Consider the following 16,363-nt stretch of genomic DNA (forward strand, 5'->3'; position numbering starts at 1 on the left):
GCAGCACCTAGATGACGAGGTGAGTGTGGTGTGAACTGCGCAAAACCGGAGCGTACTCCCCGAGGCACGAGAACTCTGCAGCGTGCCCCTGCCCTCCATAACAACTCGGTTGGAGCAGGTGAGGGGAGCGAGTAAAGAGATAAGACCTGGTATATGAGGTTCACCTGCCCAGGACTCCTACTGCACGCAGCACAGCGGGATTTGGCTCACCCTTGCCTCGTCCTTGCATCCTGGAAGTACCTGGGCTGTGATACTGGCTACCTCAGTATTGCTGCCTACCCACACACACCTGCAGTCCTGCGTTTACTAACAACAGCGCACGGTCGAGTGGAGTTTCCCAGTGGTGGAAGCTCAGCACATTCTTTCCATTGAAGCTGTGATGCACTTTTTCTGCTCTGGACACACGCCGTGAGGGAAACGGCTTTCATCGCCGAGAGGGCAACAGCTTCAGGACAACACTAGCGTCGCTGCAAGGGGGAGGAACTACAACTCCCAGTAGCCCCTTTGCCGCCGCAGGGATTCAGCGTCACTGAAGCGCCGCAGCCATTGCCACATAAGCGCCGCTCGGCTCCCGCAGAGCGGGACACGCGCAGGCAGCGCGAAGCCCGGGCCAGGGGCAGGCCCTTCCTTGCCCGTCTGTGCCTGGATGAGACTGGGCTGGGCCCAATCTCTTGGCTCATCGAGGGACTGACCGAATCCTGCATTTCAGGAAGGACCTGGTATAATCGTTCTTGAATAACTAAATTTCCTGTGAGCATTTTCATTGGTTTTTACTTCATGGTCGGGCTAGGCGACTAAAGGAAGTTATTATCATTGTATCTGTTTGAGGCTCTGTGCCTGCTAAAAGAACTTGGACACTTTATATTTTCTCCTGTTGAAAAGAAGGCAGACGTATCTATAGAATAGACACTAGGTCATTAGAAGAGATAATGGGTAAAAGAAAGCTTCCAACTACCCACCCCTCTACTGTTAAAATATCCTCTAGCCAGGTCCAGCAAACCCTACTAAGCTATCTTACGGGGGGCAATGGGGGCACTAGATAAGCAGATATAATCTGTAGAAGAGTCATTAGAATCAGGCCCGTCCTGTGTTACGATTTATTCAGGAAAGCAAGATGCATTGGAGCCCTTGGAGGTAAGGTCGAAGTCCAGTGCATCTTGCAACGGTTGTATCCAACATAATTCTCAGGAAATCCTATTAAGTGATTCTGATTCTTCTCTACAACCCCCCCAGAAAAAACAAACAAATCCAACCCCCTATTGTTGAGATAGAAGTGAGTGATGCTAGTAAATGACATCTAAGCTCCAGGCTCCCATTGTCACAAAACAGGGTAACCAAGGGAAAAAAAGAACAGCCCTAAGAAAAGAATCTTGGAAAAATAAGGATGAACCCCATAGAAAAACTGATACACATAGTAATAAGCTAAAGAGTTTGACAACCCTGGTTGAAAGACTCGACCTCTACGTTCGAGTTTCATTAGATCATATGGGTGCTAGATTAACCGCCATCGAAGCTTCACCGACGGACTATCTTGTTCAGGGAAAAAAAGAAAAACTGGCATCCACTGACTCTAGAATTGTGTATAGCAGTAACAATGTCCAAAGTGCGAACATTAGCACGAGAATAGGAGACCCCCACCTCAATTGTACCAACAAGGCAGCTATGACTAACTTTAGAGATTCCCCAGAAAGTATTAAATCTGTTAGGAAAGATCTCTCACTACAGAAAATGAACAGTAATTCTGCAAGTACTATAGAGAAAGAGGGCATGGAAAGGAGCAACACGGGGAAAGCTTTAGGTACTAGGTTTAATCATTCCATTCCAATGCAACAGAGGGATCGAGAACCAGGGGTTCCACCACTACACTCAAACCATGACGTATTTAAAATTAATCAACAGCTAGATCTACTACCAGAGACAACTCCGTACATAATTATTCTGGCAAATGTACCCAAATTAGGGCCATTTGAAAAAGGAAACCTGGGAAACGCTAAGAAAGAAAAACTTGCATTGGTTAGGAAGAAGGGTAGGGCCGATTGACCACCTATTCGCTGAGTTCAAGATGGCGAGGAGGGTTCAGTGGGCTGGTAGAAGTAGGAAGACGTTACCAGGGGATTGTGTTGTTTTAACCTTTAAACAACATCCGCATTTGTGGAAAAAATTATTTGGAAAGTTGGTAACAACCTAGTATTGGCTGAAGGGATTTACGTACTACCACTGGGGTTCTTTTACCCCCCGATACATAGTGCCGTGGGTGAGAACCATTTTGGTAATGATAAGGCATGGAAAGCTATGGCTATAATCTCCCGATCTTTAACAGGTTTTCTACTCTGTCAGGCCTTGAGGAAATAGACTGACCGGACCAACAATTATTTCCACATTCTAGGACTCAGGCAAAACTTTTTTCCCATGGACTAACAACCAATTCTAGATCACAGGCTCTACACTCAGCAATGAATCAACAACTAGATCTTCAGTTTCCCCATTCTTATAGAGTGCCAGTTAGCATTGGCTTAGGACCATACACAACCACGTAGAACGAATTAGAAAATTTTGGGGCCGCAAAAGATGTTGAATTTCAATTGGGGCAGACTGCATTAGATCCTAACCAGGCGGGAAACATGAACAAAACAATATTGAACATTTTATTTTGGAATGTAGCGGGTCTTTGATCAAAAATTAGTAACGACCTATGGTTTGCTTTTGATGGTAAATTCCAGGTGCTTTGCTTACAAGAGACCTGGGCTATCACAGCAACAGATATTGAAGGGTACAAGACTTACTTTACCCCTGCAATTTCTTCTAGTTCTGGCAGAGCTAAAGGAGGTCTGACAGTTTATATTTCGAATCTCTTGAGGTTAAAGGAAATAACTTTCACTAAGTCAGATCCTAACTTTCAAATCATAACTGTTACCCTGAACAAGCGAGAAAAGCTTGTCTTGGTTTATTTTTATAACATGCATAAGGAACAATTGATTCAAACCCTAAAAGAAATTAGTTTTGCCCTCCTGGAAATTCAGAGTAAGCGCACCCACACGGTTTTTATTATATGGGGGGGGGGGGTGATTTTAATTTAACGCCATGTAATCAAAGTGGAGTCACTATTTTTATTAGAATTGGGGTTTCGACTAGAACATCTTGGAGTGGCGGGGCAGGCCATTGATTGGTTACAGTCCTTCTTAGGGGACCGGGTGTTTCAGGTGTCTGAGGGTGCCACTCAATCCAAAGTCTGGCCCCTCAATCGGGGTGTGCCTCAGGGCTCCTCCTTGAGCCCTACACTTTTTAATATATATATATGGAACCTTTAGCAGAGATTGTTCGTCCATATGGCTTTGATATAATAACCTACGCAGACGACACCCAATTAGTGGTGGCTCTGAATCAGCTAGGGGGCACACCCAATAATTTGGGAACCTGCCTAGTGGCAATAACTAAATGGATGGCCCCATCCCATTTAAAACTGAATGGGGAAAAAACGGAGCTGATGTTCCTGGGCAAATCAGCTGTCCCGAGACCCAACATAGAGTGGCCGACCTGCATGGGTATTCCACCAGAACCTAAGGATCGGATCAAGAGTCTGGGAGTCTGGCTAGATGACACCTTAAGCTTCAATCAGCAAGCCACCAAACTCTCTGCTACATGTTTTGGGCTGATGCGAATGCTGAGGAAAATCCTGCCTCTTCTCCCTTTGCAAGCTCGAAGGATCATGGTCCAGGCCATCATCCTGTCCCACCTTGACTACGGGAACGCCCTCTATTTGGGCGCTCCTGTCAGTACTATTAAAAAACTTCAAGTAACCCAGAATGTGGCGGCACGCCTTCTCCTTGGACTTTCTCGAAGACATTCAGGCGTTGCGCCTTGAGGAAACTACACTGGCTGCCCAATCAGGCCAGGGTAAAATTCAAGGCAATGTGTATAATGCACAAAGCTATGCGGAATACAGCCCCCCCAATGATCTGTTCCTTAGTGACCCCCTACCAGCCACGGAGATCATTGCGCTCTGGCTCAACCTCTCAGGCCTCTATTAAGAAAATTAAACGTGCCAGATGGGGAGGCCGCTCCTTCTCTTGGAATGCGGCCGCTGTCTGGAACTCCTTGCCAATCACTTTGCGCAGTAAACCTGACATCCTAAAATTCCGTAAGAATTTGAAAACACTTCTTTTCTGCTAATCCTCAGCTGGTGGTTATCGTGTCCCATCCGTCCTCAGCGCTATGAGGCCTCCGGGTAGTAATGCGCTTTATAAAACCCCTATTTCATTTCATTTTCATTTCGTTTTGCTAATGAATTAATTTTTCCCACAATTCCTTTTTCACAAACCTTTAATTGCAGAGGTGCTAGCACAGTTATAGATTTTATTTTCATAAGGAGTAGGGCTGCGTCCGTTTGTTGAATTTTAAGACTCATGATAACGCCACTAGCGACCATTTCCCAAACAGCATCTCAATTCTTTGCCCGTCTAATCCCGGCAGAAGTAAGTCGGAGAGAAAGGTAGGGCAAAAAAATATGACTATCGATAGAACAAATGGGCATTCCCTTAAATGGGATAAAGATGACCCACAGCAAACAACAAAAGCGGTAGTAACAAATTCTCTTGACTATAATGAAATGTTTCGATCCCTCAACTTCACATCAAGAGGTTTTAAGACATTTTATGAAAATCACAAAGGTGATAAATTGACTGTCCAACAAAAACATAGCAAAGGTAAGAGTAAGGGTTGGTTTAATAAGACCTGTACAAAGGCATATTCGGAGTTAAAATTCTCCCTACACGAAGAAGAGAGGGACAGAAATAAAATTAGTCAGCTTAGAAAAGCATATAATCAAGCCTTAAAATTAAGAAAAGCTGAATTGAAAAAAGAATCCTGGGAAGAACTTCATAAAAGCTGCAGGAACAAGGACAGTGTTGCATTTTGGAGGGCTGTTAAATCTCCCTTTCTCTTAAAAGTTAGGGACGGGCCGACAATTGAAATTGCTGTTGACGAAAATCACTGGATAGAACTTTTTTCCCAAATTTTTGGTCCAAACACTGATGTGAATTCTGCGATAGACGATAATCCTCTGATAAGTCCTCTCTCTAACCCCATAACTTTTCCCATAGCTCTTGATATCATTCTATCGGATGTTAAGCACACTTTAAAGGCTAGTAAAGGGGGAAAGGCTCCAGGCCCTGACGGGGTTCCAGTAGATCTTTTTAAATATAACATGGACCTATGGACACCAATACTGACAAGAGTGTTACAAGCCACTTGTTCAGTAGGGCTGATCGACTCGTGGTCAGAATCAATCCTGGTCCCGATATTTAAGAAAAGAGACCGACAGAATCGGGCCTGCTACCGTCCCATATCCTTATTATATTCTTTAGGTACGGTGGCAGGTCGTATTGTTCTTAACCGCCTACAGCAATGGACGGACGACAACAAAGTACTGTCTGACCTGCAATTTGGGTTCAGGGAAGTGCTTGGCACTATGGAGCAAGGCCTCAACCTGTCACTCTTAATGGGAAAATATGTGAATGCAAAGGGGGGGGTGGGGTGGGGTTATATATGGCCTACGTAGACCTGACCGCCGCCTTCGATTGTGTAAGTCATGCTAAACTTTGGAGTATCTTGGTAAAGATGGGTGTGGAGATCTCCATAGTTAACTTTTTAAGAGATATATATGCGAATGCTACGGCCAGGGTGAGGTTTGGTGTAGGCGAGGAGCTCACGGCGTCGTTCAAAGTAGAGAGGGGGGTAGGCAGGGTTGTGTCCTGGCTCCCTTCCTTTTCACACTTTATACAAATGGCCTCGAACAGGCCATGTTGGAGGGGAGTCAGGACCTACCTCTGATACAGAAGCTCCCAATACCCGCCTTGCTCTATGCAGACGACGCCGTGATTTTAGCACAAACTACCCTAGAATTACAACATGCCCTTAATAGGTATCACATTTTTATGGCCAATTTAGATATAAAAATTAACATTAAAAAGACATTTGTAATGAGCTGTGGGGCAGGGAGGAAGAAGCAGAAGGACATCTTTATAGAAAATGTAAAATTAGAATCCACTGCAACATACCCTTACTTAGGTTTCCTAATCGACAAGAAGGGCTCCTGGAGACGAGCAATAAATGCCAGGAAACTCCTCTTTATGAGGACCACCACGTCACTGGTTAATTTCGCACAAAGGCTAGGCAAGAGGCCTCCGGTGGAAATGCTCCAGATATACCAAGCCAAATGCATTAGCATGGCAATATATGGGGCTGGAATCTGGGGTTATTGTGGGGTCGATGCTATACAGAAAGTGGAAAACGCCTTTTTGAGGTATTTGCTGGCAGTTCCGCGAGGTACTTCGACGTACAATTGCCATGTAGAACTAGGAATACCGTACATTACTGACATAATAAAAGTACAACCAGTCCTACTATGGCACCGTATTTGGTCATCCCCTAAAACAGTATTTAATCAGGAGCTTCTGAAGGATTGCCTCGGCATTGACAATGTCGATAAGATTGGGTGGCTCATGTATGTGAAAAAGATTCTATTTGATTTGGGTCTCTCAAAGTACTATTATAATCCAGCACTGATAGTACAGATTCCCAGGAAATTGTTTAAAAAACAGTGCATGGGCCATCTGGAGGGGCTCAGATTACTTATTGATGTAAATAAACGCTCAGTTCAGCACACCCTAATGATTCAAACCACACTAACAATACAACCATATCGAACGTACAACCTGAGTGGATATGATAGGTTTGTCTTGATACGGTTTAGGCTGAACACATTCCATCATCTGATAACCTTCTTTAAAATGAATGATTGGCCAAAAATGTTGCCATACTGCCCTTGTGATGATAAATCAGTACAATCGACAATTCACATGGTATTGTTCTGCAAATTTATAAAGAGCGGAGGGGAAGTTGGATAATACCCATCTTAAAAACCTTGTGCTTGAGATCATGTCGCCCAGCATTTCTTACTTTACGGTTTCTGGATACAGTGTTTCGCGAACAACATTGCTCGATTTCTGAAACTTTGTATCAGGCATAGGAAAAACCTAGAATAGAGATTGATGCTGTATACTCTGAGTGTGATTATGGTTCTCTTCACCGACGTTTGAATTAGCTACTAGTTGTGTTCAATTATTGATTTTTTTAATCCCGGTTGTATATTTTAATCACAAAATGTTCTTCAATTCCTGATTGTGTAATTATTTTAAACTATTTATTGCAAGTAGAAAATGAAATTTAAATCTGAAATACGTGTTTTTTTATATTGTACTTTTATGGATTTTTTCTATATTTGATGAAAACCGAATAAAGGAATTGAATTGACTCTCCTCTGTGTTCTGTACCAAATCACGCAGTCTGCAAAGGCAGTGTGTGAAGGTGCAGGGCCTCTAAGGGTGGCACAATAAGTGCTGCAGCCCTCAGAGGTATTCTCTTGCCACAGTGCCCAGGGTACCTGTGGTACCATTTACCAGGGGCCAACCTGTGGCCAGGGTGCCAATTGGGTGTACAAGGTACTGTTTTTGGAAAAGATCACAAGCCCTGAGAACCTGATTGGCAAAGACCCAGGGCACATCAAGATAAAGTACATCAGTAGTCTGGCAAAAAGTGGGGGGGTTACTGCAACAGAAACCCAGCTTTCTACAAGAAACAAATCAACTTATACCTCGCTGCCCACCTAAGCAACTAGGTCATTGACGCCACAAAGACTGGATTGACGCCCAAACTCAGCCTTGGCAAAACTCCTGGAAAGGCTTCAACACATCCAGAACGCCTCTGCACGCCTGATCCTCGACATCCCTTGCCGCAGCCACATCACACCCCACCCGAGAGACCTGCACGGGCTCCCCGTCAGCAAGAGGATAACCTTCAAGCTCCTCACCCACGCACACAAGGCACTCCACAACACCGGACCAGCGACGGACGACTCCGCTTCTACACCCCCACCTGCCAGCTACGCTCCGCCGCCCTCGCCACAATCCCCTGCATCCGGAGCAACCTCCGGCGGCAGGTTGTTCTCCCAACTCGCCGCAAAGACCTGGAACACCCTCACCATCCACCTACGGCAGACCCAAGACCTGCTGACCTTCAGAAGACTTCTCAAGACCTGGCAATTCGAGCAGTAGCAGCATTCCCCTCCCCCCAGCGCCTTGAGACCCTCACAGGTATGTAGTGCGCTTTACAAATGCAATAATTGATTGATTGTTTGAGTGCAGAAACAGCACTCATCAGCGCCACAGGTGACATCCGTGTGACTCTTGACATAGGAGACACGGCAGCCATCATTGTCTTGGACCTCTCCGCAGCATCTGAGTCTCCCACCCCATCCTCATCAGGCATCTGCATGAGATTGGCATCCAAGGACCCGCTCTCCACTGGATGTGCTCCTTCTTAACAGACAGAACACAAGCTGTCAGCCTGGCACCTTATTCCTCGGAAACCCACAAAATCATCTGTGGACTGCCTCAAGGTTAATCGCGCAGCCTCACCCTCTTCAACACTTAGATAATCCCTCTGGACAATGTCATCCGTGCACACAAAATCATCCTTTTCTATGCTGACAACATACAACTCAAACTCTATCGCTCCCAACACAAGAAAAAAGTTCACTGCCTGCATGACCGAAATAGCTAACTGGATGAAAGCCAACTGCCTCAAGCTCAACACTGACAAGAGAAAATCAGAGATTAGACAAGAACACCTCACCTTGGGACTCCAGCTGGTGTTAGGCCAAAGTTGGACCCTTGCCAGGAACCTCTGAATAATCACTGACCGTAAATTAGACATGACCGCACAAGTCAAAGCAGTCACTGCATCCTGCTTCCACACCCTAAAGATGCTGAGGAAGATCTAGAAATGGCTCCGTAGCAACACTAGAAAAACTGTCACTCACATGCTAGTTACTAGCAAGTTGGACTATGGGATCACCCTTGATGCAGGGATCCAGAAGCATCTCATTAGAAGACTACAAACCATCCAGAACTCTGCAGCCAGACTCATTCTCAACCTCCCACACAGAACTCACTTCACACCACACCTCAGGAACTCCACTGGCTCCCAATAAACAAACACGCTCTATTCAAACTCCTCACATACATTCAAGGCACCACACAACTCACACGCCACCTACCTGAACAGTTACATATCCTTCCACCAACCACCCAGACACCTCCACAATGTAGGACTCCTACTTGCACACATTCTACGGCCACACATACAGAACCAGATCAGGAGGACAGGCGTTATCTTGCAGCGCTCCTAACCCAAGTCAAGTCAAAAAGGAAGATCATCCTTGAGTCATTCTAAATTCACCAGATGACTCAGCAGGGCCATTCCTGCTATTATCTGGGGAAGTCGTCCCAAGCCATCCTGAAGTATGTGTATAGGGCAACATTTTTAAATGATATGACTCTAGAGTCGGCACAAAAACTACTCTGGAACGGTGCCCTGATTGCTTCAACTGAATAGGAGTGAGGCTCTTTACTACCAGCTGACAACTTCAGGATGAGTGTTAATTACTACAGGATAATTCCACGACAACTTCACAATGACTGAGGATTACTCTAGGACAGTGTTTCCCAAACTGGGGTCTGTGGACCCCCAGGGGTTCCCTGACACATTCCCAGGGGGTCCTCAGGCAGCAGTTTTAAAAGCACTCCAAAATTCATTGTAGCAGTTTGAGCAACACTAAAAGTGACAAGATAACACCAGTGATTAGTGTACCTGCTGGAGAGAGATGAGAGTTCTGTCCAGTGGCAGGTTTCACCTATCTAATGTAGCACAGAGTGTTAATAAGCCTGCTGCAAAGAACATGTACCATGCATTTTAAAAAACAGAATTGTATGTGCATAGGTCAGTGCATTACTTCTTTTGTCACAGAGATTCTTTCGTTACTCTCAGCTCATAAGAGACAATCATAATCTAGCACAGTGACCTATAAACTGTCATCAAAGAGCTGCTTACACACTGCATGGAACAAGTTAGTAGCTTATGTTTTTTCCCAGTCTTTCATTATCCTGATGCTGCTAAAGGGGTTTATTTGGGTGGAAATACATTTTTATTGTTATAGTCAATGCTAACCACTGTTAGGTTCTGAATCCAGAGTTTGTGCTTTTCCAGACCAAGTACTCTTTAACCGTCATGAGGCATGGTTGAGCTGCACTCATGACGAGCTGAGCTCGTCACAGCCGTTGGAACGTTCACATGTGGGGATAATTTCCCCGCTGTGCTGAACGTTCCAAAACGGGTGTGGTCGTGACGAGCTCAGCTCGTCATGAGTGCAGCTCCACTGTGCCACATGACGAGCTGAGCTAATCACAAGCACCGCGGTGACGCGTGCGGCCCCCCTCCCCTGCACAGCAGGGGGAAAACACCCCGCAGCGAAGGGTTAAAAATGCCTACCAGTATGAATGACATGTGAATCTTACACCTTGTAGTCCCCTTTGCATTATGTAACATTTTCTCTACATTGATTTAAAAGTATGATTTATTGTCTCTATATGTGTGACATCCTCCAATGGTAATGAGAGATGCTATAAAACAAATGAAATACATATGACAGATGTGCTATGGAGAAATAAGAGGCACTGTTGAAGGGTGATAATAAGGGAATCATTGAAGAATCCCAACAAAGATTGTTGTATCTTTAAATGTTTGAAATTTAAATCGTACAAATTGCTGTGGGGTCCACGGCTTCCAGTGGTGAGTCAATGGGGGTCCTCCGAAGTCAAAAGTTTGGGAACCACTGCTCTAGGATGTTTCCAGGACAGCTCTTGGCTGACATAATTACTCTAGGATGACTCCATTATAACTTTAGAGTGAGTATGGATTTCTCCCAGATGATTTCATGAAAACTTTAGAATGAGTACAGCTTACTATAGGACAACTTCATGCCAACTGCGAGGGGAGTGTGAATTACTCCTGGGCGACTTCAAGAAACATCTGCTGGCTATTGGTAACCAATGAATGATTTATTATAGAGTGAGGGTAGTAATACTCATTGCAAATTCTACGACCTGAAAAGATTATATGGTCACATTTTCTCAAATCAAGTGCCCATCAAGTTCTTTAGATCAAATAATTCATGGCCAAATAAGTGCTTTGAGGTGCATGACCTATGTATACCATCCTGTACAATATGGAATTGTGTTTGAATGTAATAAATTTATCTTGTTTATACAATCCAATGAATTCTAAGTAACTAATAAGAAGCTAAAATTAGCAATACAACACACTTTGTATTCAAAAGAAGGCTTTTACCTTGTGATACTCCCTCATTCAGTAGAATTTCCCTTCATGTGTGTATAAGACATGACCTGAATGAGTACAGCTTACTATAGGACAACTTCATGCCAACTGCGAGGGGAGTGTGAATTACTCCTGGGCGACGTCAGGAAACATCTGCTGGCTATTGGTAAACAATGAATGATTTATTATAGAGTGAGGGTAGTAATATTCATTGCAAATTCTACGACCTGAAAAGATTATATGGTCACATTTTCTCAAATCAAGTGCCCATCAAGTACTTTAGATCAAATAATTCATCGCCAAATAAGTGCTTTGAGGTGTATAAGACATGACCTGACTTTTTTCTAATATTGTGATGTGTGGGAAAAGACTAAACAAACACAGGTTGAAATAAAATGGATCCAAATGACTTCTAAATTCGATTTTATTTAACTGAAGCACGTACCTGGCCCCAAAAGGGTTCAGGTTACCTTAAAGTAGAATAGTAAAAGCAGAAATGGTCAATGAAAAACGGTACTTTGTTGTTTGCTTCTATGTTTGATGGTTTTTTCAGTTCTCTTCTGGCATGGCAGATCTTTATGGCTCGTTTTCACTGCATCATTTTGATATTGATAGTTGGCGAGCTTTTGGCCTTGTACACAGATATAATAAACTCTGAAAGGATAACAAGACCATAGAGTAGGGGGAAAAGCAGTGCTTTACAAGTTTCACTGATTGATTTTTCAAAGAGGGTCCTGCCTTCAAAATCCAACAAGACTGTAAGCTTCCAACAGTTTGCTTATGGAGAGTGGTCATACGAGCATAAGTGATGGTAGGTAATTAGTCATGTTGGAGGTGGAGAAGGAACATTTCTATTTCTGAACTGTGATAGAGGAGGAAGTAGATTCAGAAGATCAATCTCATAGTTAAGAGTGTGTAGTCAGAGATGGTCAATCAGCAAAGCGTACTATTTCACTTTTTGATCTCTTGTTCAACAAAAGAGGAAAGAACACCTTCCTAGCTGTGTGCCCTACATGGACTCAATTGTGAGACAGGATAACGTCCTCAGGGACTGTGTTCAATTAGTTAAGAGATTGCACTGCCAACAAGTATCTGGTGCCTAAAAGGATCCTACACCCAAGTTGTAAAATGGAGCACAAGTGCTGCAGAAGTGTGAGGTAATGCTTGGAGTGGTATGTGCCCTCAGTGCCGTTTGTTGTCACCAAACTTCTCGTATTGCTATTACTGTTATTATTATCATTATTATTATTAATATTATTTTGTACTTAGGTTTTGTCTTATTGTATAATTTATTGTATTTTCTATTTTTCATTTGTTCATTTGATTTACTCAATAAAAATGACTTGAAATAAAAATTAACTACATACTTCTCCTTATAGCTCTTTCCCCGAGACCAGACCGCACCTGCTCGTTCACATTTGAAAACAGTTAAGAATGGAAAGACAAAACTGCAATAACAGAATCCTTGTGGTATTCCTTATAGGTATATCCTTACTGGATATCCTTACTGGATATGCTATGGAACCAAATATAACAACTGTTTTATGGTAATTAAGACATGTGAACTACCTTATTCAGCATCAACCTTTTCTTCATCAAGGGCAGCAGTTCCATCATGTGCCCAGGCAACACCTCTGCCACTTTGTTTGGTAAAAATATATCTTGCTCAAACCAGTGAGGAGAAAATGTGCATTGTCCCAAGCATACTTGGCCTTTTCCAACAGCTTGTGCAGAACTCTTTGGGATAAGGTCATTTCTGTACCAGGAAGGATCAGTGGAATCTTTCATCATCTCCTGCACATCAGCCTACGCATAGCCACACTAAGTATTAACATACATTCCATATTATTTTAAACATAGTGTAAATAAAGCGGTAGCCTTTGGAAAGTAATCTGACATCTAGGCATAGCTCATCTAACAGTGACAAAAATTATGTTTTTAAATCCATAAGAATGAAGTAGATTTGCTGGAAATAAATTCACAATATTACTTTCAGTTTGTAACATAGATATAATATACCAAAGGTGAAAAAATTAAGCAAATCACCCTTTCTTTTACAAATGATCAATTGAATATATTTGATGTGGAGGATTTTTTGTATGACGTTTGACCTCATCAATGCAGAGTGCTGCTGGCAAATTATTTATAGCCATCTCCTTTCAACAGGTGCCACATAACAGAGCTATAATGGAAACAAATAATTTCAGGTTAGCAGATTTGGGAAAAACTATATATATATATATATATATATATATATATATATATATATATATATATATATATATATATATATGTATATGAAAATTAGTTGCGATCTATCTGGTCAAAGTAGAATATCCTTTACTTACCTTTAAGGCAATCAATCTCAGATTGTACAAACTTTGGCTCGTAAGTATTCATTCCTTTTTCGTGCATGTAGAGATGGAATCAGAATAGGTGTTCTCTCCATTAATGATTGACAAGTCATACATAATTTCATTAGGGAGCAAGTGTCTTTATCCCAGTGTGAAAATATGTACTTACTTAAGGAATCAAACGACCATAGGCTTCCCTGTCCAGAAAAAACAAGAGAAACCAGTGAACGTAAGACCACTTTTAAGCAACTGTTTATAATAAACATTTTTTTCATTTGCTCATTCATATTTTTAAATATTATGTTAAAAGTGCTTTGCATTCGAGACAATTAATGAACTACAATTACTCTGCATTACAACAAAGGAGTAAGTCCTAAACAAGCATTTACAATGCAATGGTCTTGGCATTATTAAAGGTAGAGCTATTGGCATTGCTCATGATTTTTTTTAAAAATTTTTAAATCATAAATAAATGGCATTGTCATTTACATTGCCAATAGCTTAATCGCTCACAAATGCATGACCTATTGCATTTACACCCACACAGAGCCACACACACGAAGTCACCCACACACACATAGAGCCACCCACACAGAGCCACCCACACAGTCATTCAATAGAGCCACCTACACAGAGCCACCCTCACACAGACAGAGCCACCCACACATAAAAGTTACATTTGAGAAACTTAACTTATGTGTCAGGTGTGTCTAAAACTTTATAATTAAGGCCCACACGTTTATAATGTGTATTTTTAAACATTTCCTCATCTACTAATCTATATTTATTTGTTGTTGACCTCACATTTGTTTCGTTTTGCTTATGCTGCATTATGAGAAGAAATGGAAGTCGCACCTAGGGTATTTTCACATTTAGCTAATAAAAGCCCACTCACTATTGAATGCGTGTCAGGTTTCAGCACTATAGCATTGTAATCCGAACATGTGCATCTCGTCAGTTATTTTAGGAAACTGTATTATTATTTTTTTAACCATTGCTCTTTCAATCCGTATAGACACAGCCCATCACGGTTGACCGTGCCGACAGTCTCTTAAACTAATATTAGTATCGGCCAATTTATTTTAAAAAAAAATAACAAATATGGTAACATCGTCTTCCGCCTGTATTTATTCTTAATGCACCAGTAGAAAACCGAGAGTCCCTATTATGGTCCAATTCTGTTTTCATCTTTGCATTCCAGTACGTGCGGTGCTGAATATAGAAAAAGAAAGCAAAAGTACAGGGGGAGGACACTGTGCTCAGAAAATTCAGGTGTGAGAGCGCCACTTGTGACTGGCGGGGAAGTCTGAGATTGCTAGAGGTGAGCCATACTCTAAATAAAATGCACAATAATGGAACAAAATAAGCGTGCTACCTCTGTTGCACATGCAATTGACAGAACAGTTTTTAGCTATACATTCTGTCACTTGGAGGCGGAGCCCTGAAGCTACAATGGCATAAACAGGACTACAAGTACCATACTTCACAGGGGAAGAGCCGAGCCAGATAAACTACCCAGGCATGGTTAACTTGGATCTCTGTATTGATCTCGGTGCTCATCAGCTGTTCTGGCAACTGACTTACCGCCCGAGCACTAGGAGCTTTACCTGCCGGGGTGGCTCCTTGTTTGACGTCACCGCCCGTGCCAAATGTCTGGGACGCTCACGAGCCGGTACTGTTGCTTCTTTCCGAGGCCGACGCGATCCATTTCTCCAGGCACTCCCGGCCTCCTCCATACAGCTTGTCACCCGTCTGACATCGGTCCGCGGAAGCCAGCTCGCTTCTGCTCGGCCTGCAGTCCCTTCCAAATCACCGGCGAAAGAAGAAAACACAAACAGCGAAAACAAACGGGCGGCACTTCCGCCACAGCAGCAGCGGCAGGGCGAGATGGGCGAAATGGGCGGAGCCTGCTAAGAGTGGCCGCGCGTTCACAATCAGGGGGCAGAAGGCAAGTCGGAATCGGGGGCGTGACTGGCAGGGAAGTCTGAGATTGCTAGTGGTGAGCCATACTCTAAATAAAATACACAATAATGGAACAAAATAAGCATGCTACTTCTGTTGCACATGCAATTGACACTTCCGCCACAGCAGCAGCGGCAGGGCGAGATGGGCGGAGCCTGCTAAGAGTGACCGCGCGTTCACAATCAGGGGGCAGAAGGCAAGTCGGAATCTTGGGCGTGTTTTTTGCGTTCTGAGTGACGGATGACGTCACAGGGCGAAGAACGCAAAAAACACGCCCCCGAATCCGAAAGAGACGGGGCTTGATTGGAGTGACGCCCCTCTCATCCAATGGCTGGCCTCCGTTTAGGGAGCCAGCCAATGGAAGAGAGAGGCGGGTTCAAGCCCCATACTACAAATCATTAAATCTCCCACTGGAGACTGCGCAAGCGCAGCCTTCGGTCCTCGACCTAAAAAACGATGCCTTGGTCACTCACCATGCAAAGTAAAGTAGGTTTGCAGGCTCATTCTATACAATTCCGTATAATTAATGCACTTCTATATCTCAGCTTACGTGAAGGCTGCCACTCGCTGCTTGAGAACTGGTCTTGAAGGAGAGTATGATGGTGCACATCAATCATCACAGTAGCAGCATAAGCATCACTGTATGGCAGGTCATTTGATGTTGAACGTAGTTATATATGGGTGTCAAAACACTGACAGGCATAGCCACAAACTGCATTTTTTATTATTATTTTGACGTTCTACAAAATGCAATTCACAAACCTATATGCAGTGTTTACATCTCTCCTATCTTTTTCTGTGCAGGGATCTCATCC

General features: G+C 43.3%; 1 protein-coding gene across 8 annotated transcripts in view; it reads right to left on the reverse strand.

The window, feature by feature from the left end:
* CABIN1 (calcineurin binding protein 1) overlaps positions 1-16,363 on the reverse strand; it is a 1,271,888-nt gene that overhangs the window by 1,240,091 nt on the left and 15,434 nt on the right. For 3 of the 8 annotated variants that reach the window (XM_078667793.1, XM_078667787.1, XM_078667789.1), the window contains exon 3: positions 13,756-13,783. The exons of 2 other annotated variants lie outside the window; for them this stretch is intronic. The gene's annotated coding sequence lies outside the window, so the exon portion shown is untranslated. Of the gene's footprint in view, positions 1-11,244; positions 11,281-13,580; positions 13,784-16,363 lie in introns of those variants that run through there. 3 more of the 8 variants (XM_078667794.1, XM_078667791.1, XM_078667792.1) reach the window with 2 other exon arrangements.

Source organism: Lissotriton helveticus, chromosome 11 (assembly GCF_964261635.1).
Source record: "Lissotriton helveticus chromosome 11, aLisHel1.1, whole genome shotgun sequence".
NCBI classification, from domain to species: Eukaryota; Metazoa; Chordata; class Amphibia; order Caudata; family Salamandridae; genus Lissotriton; species Lissotriton helveticus.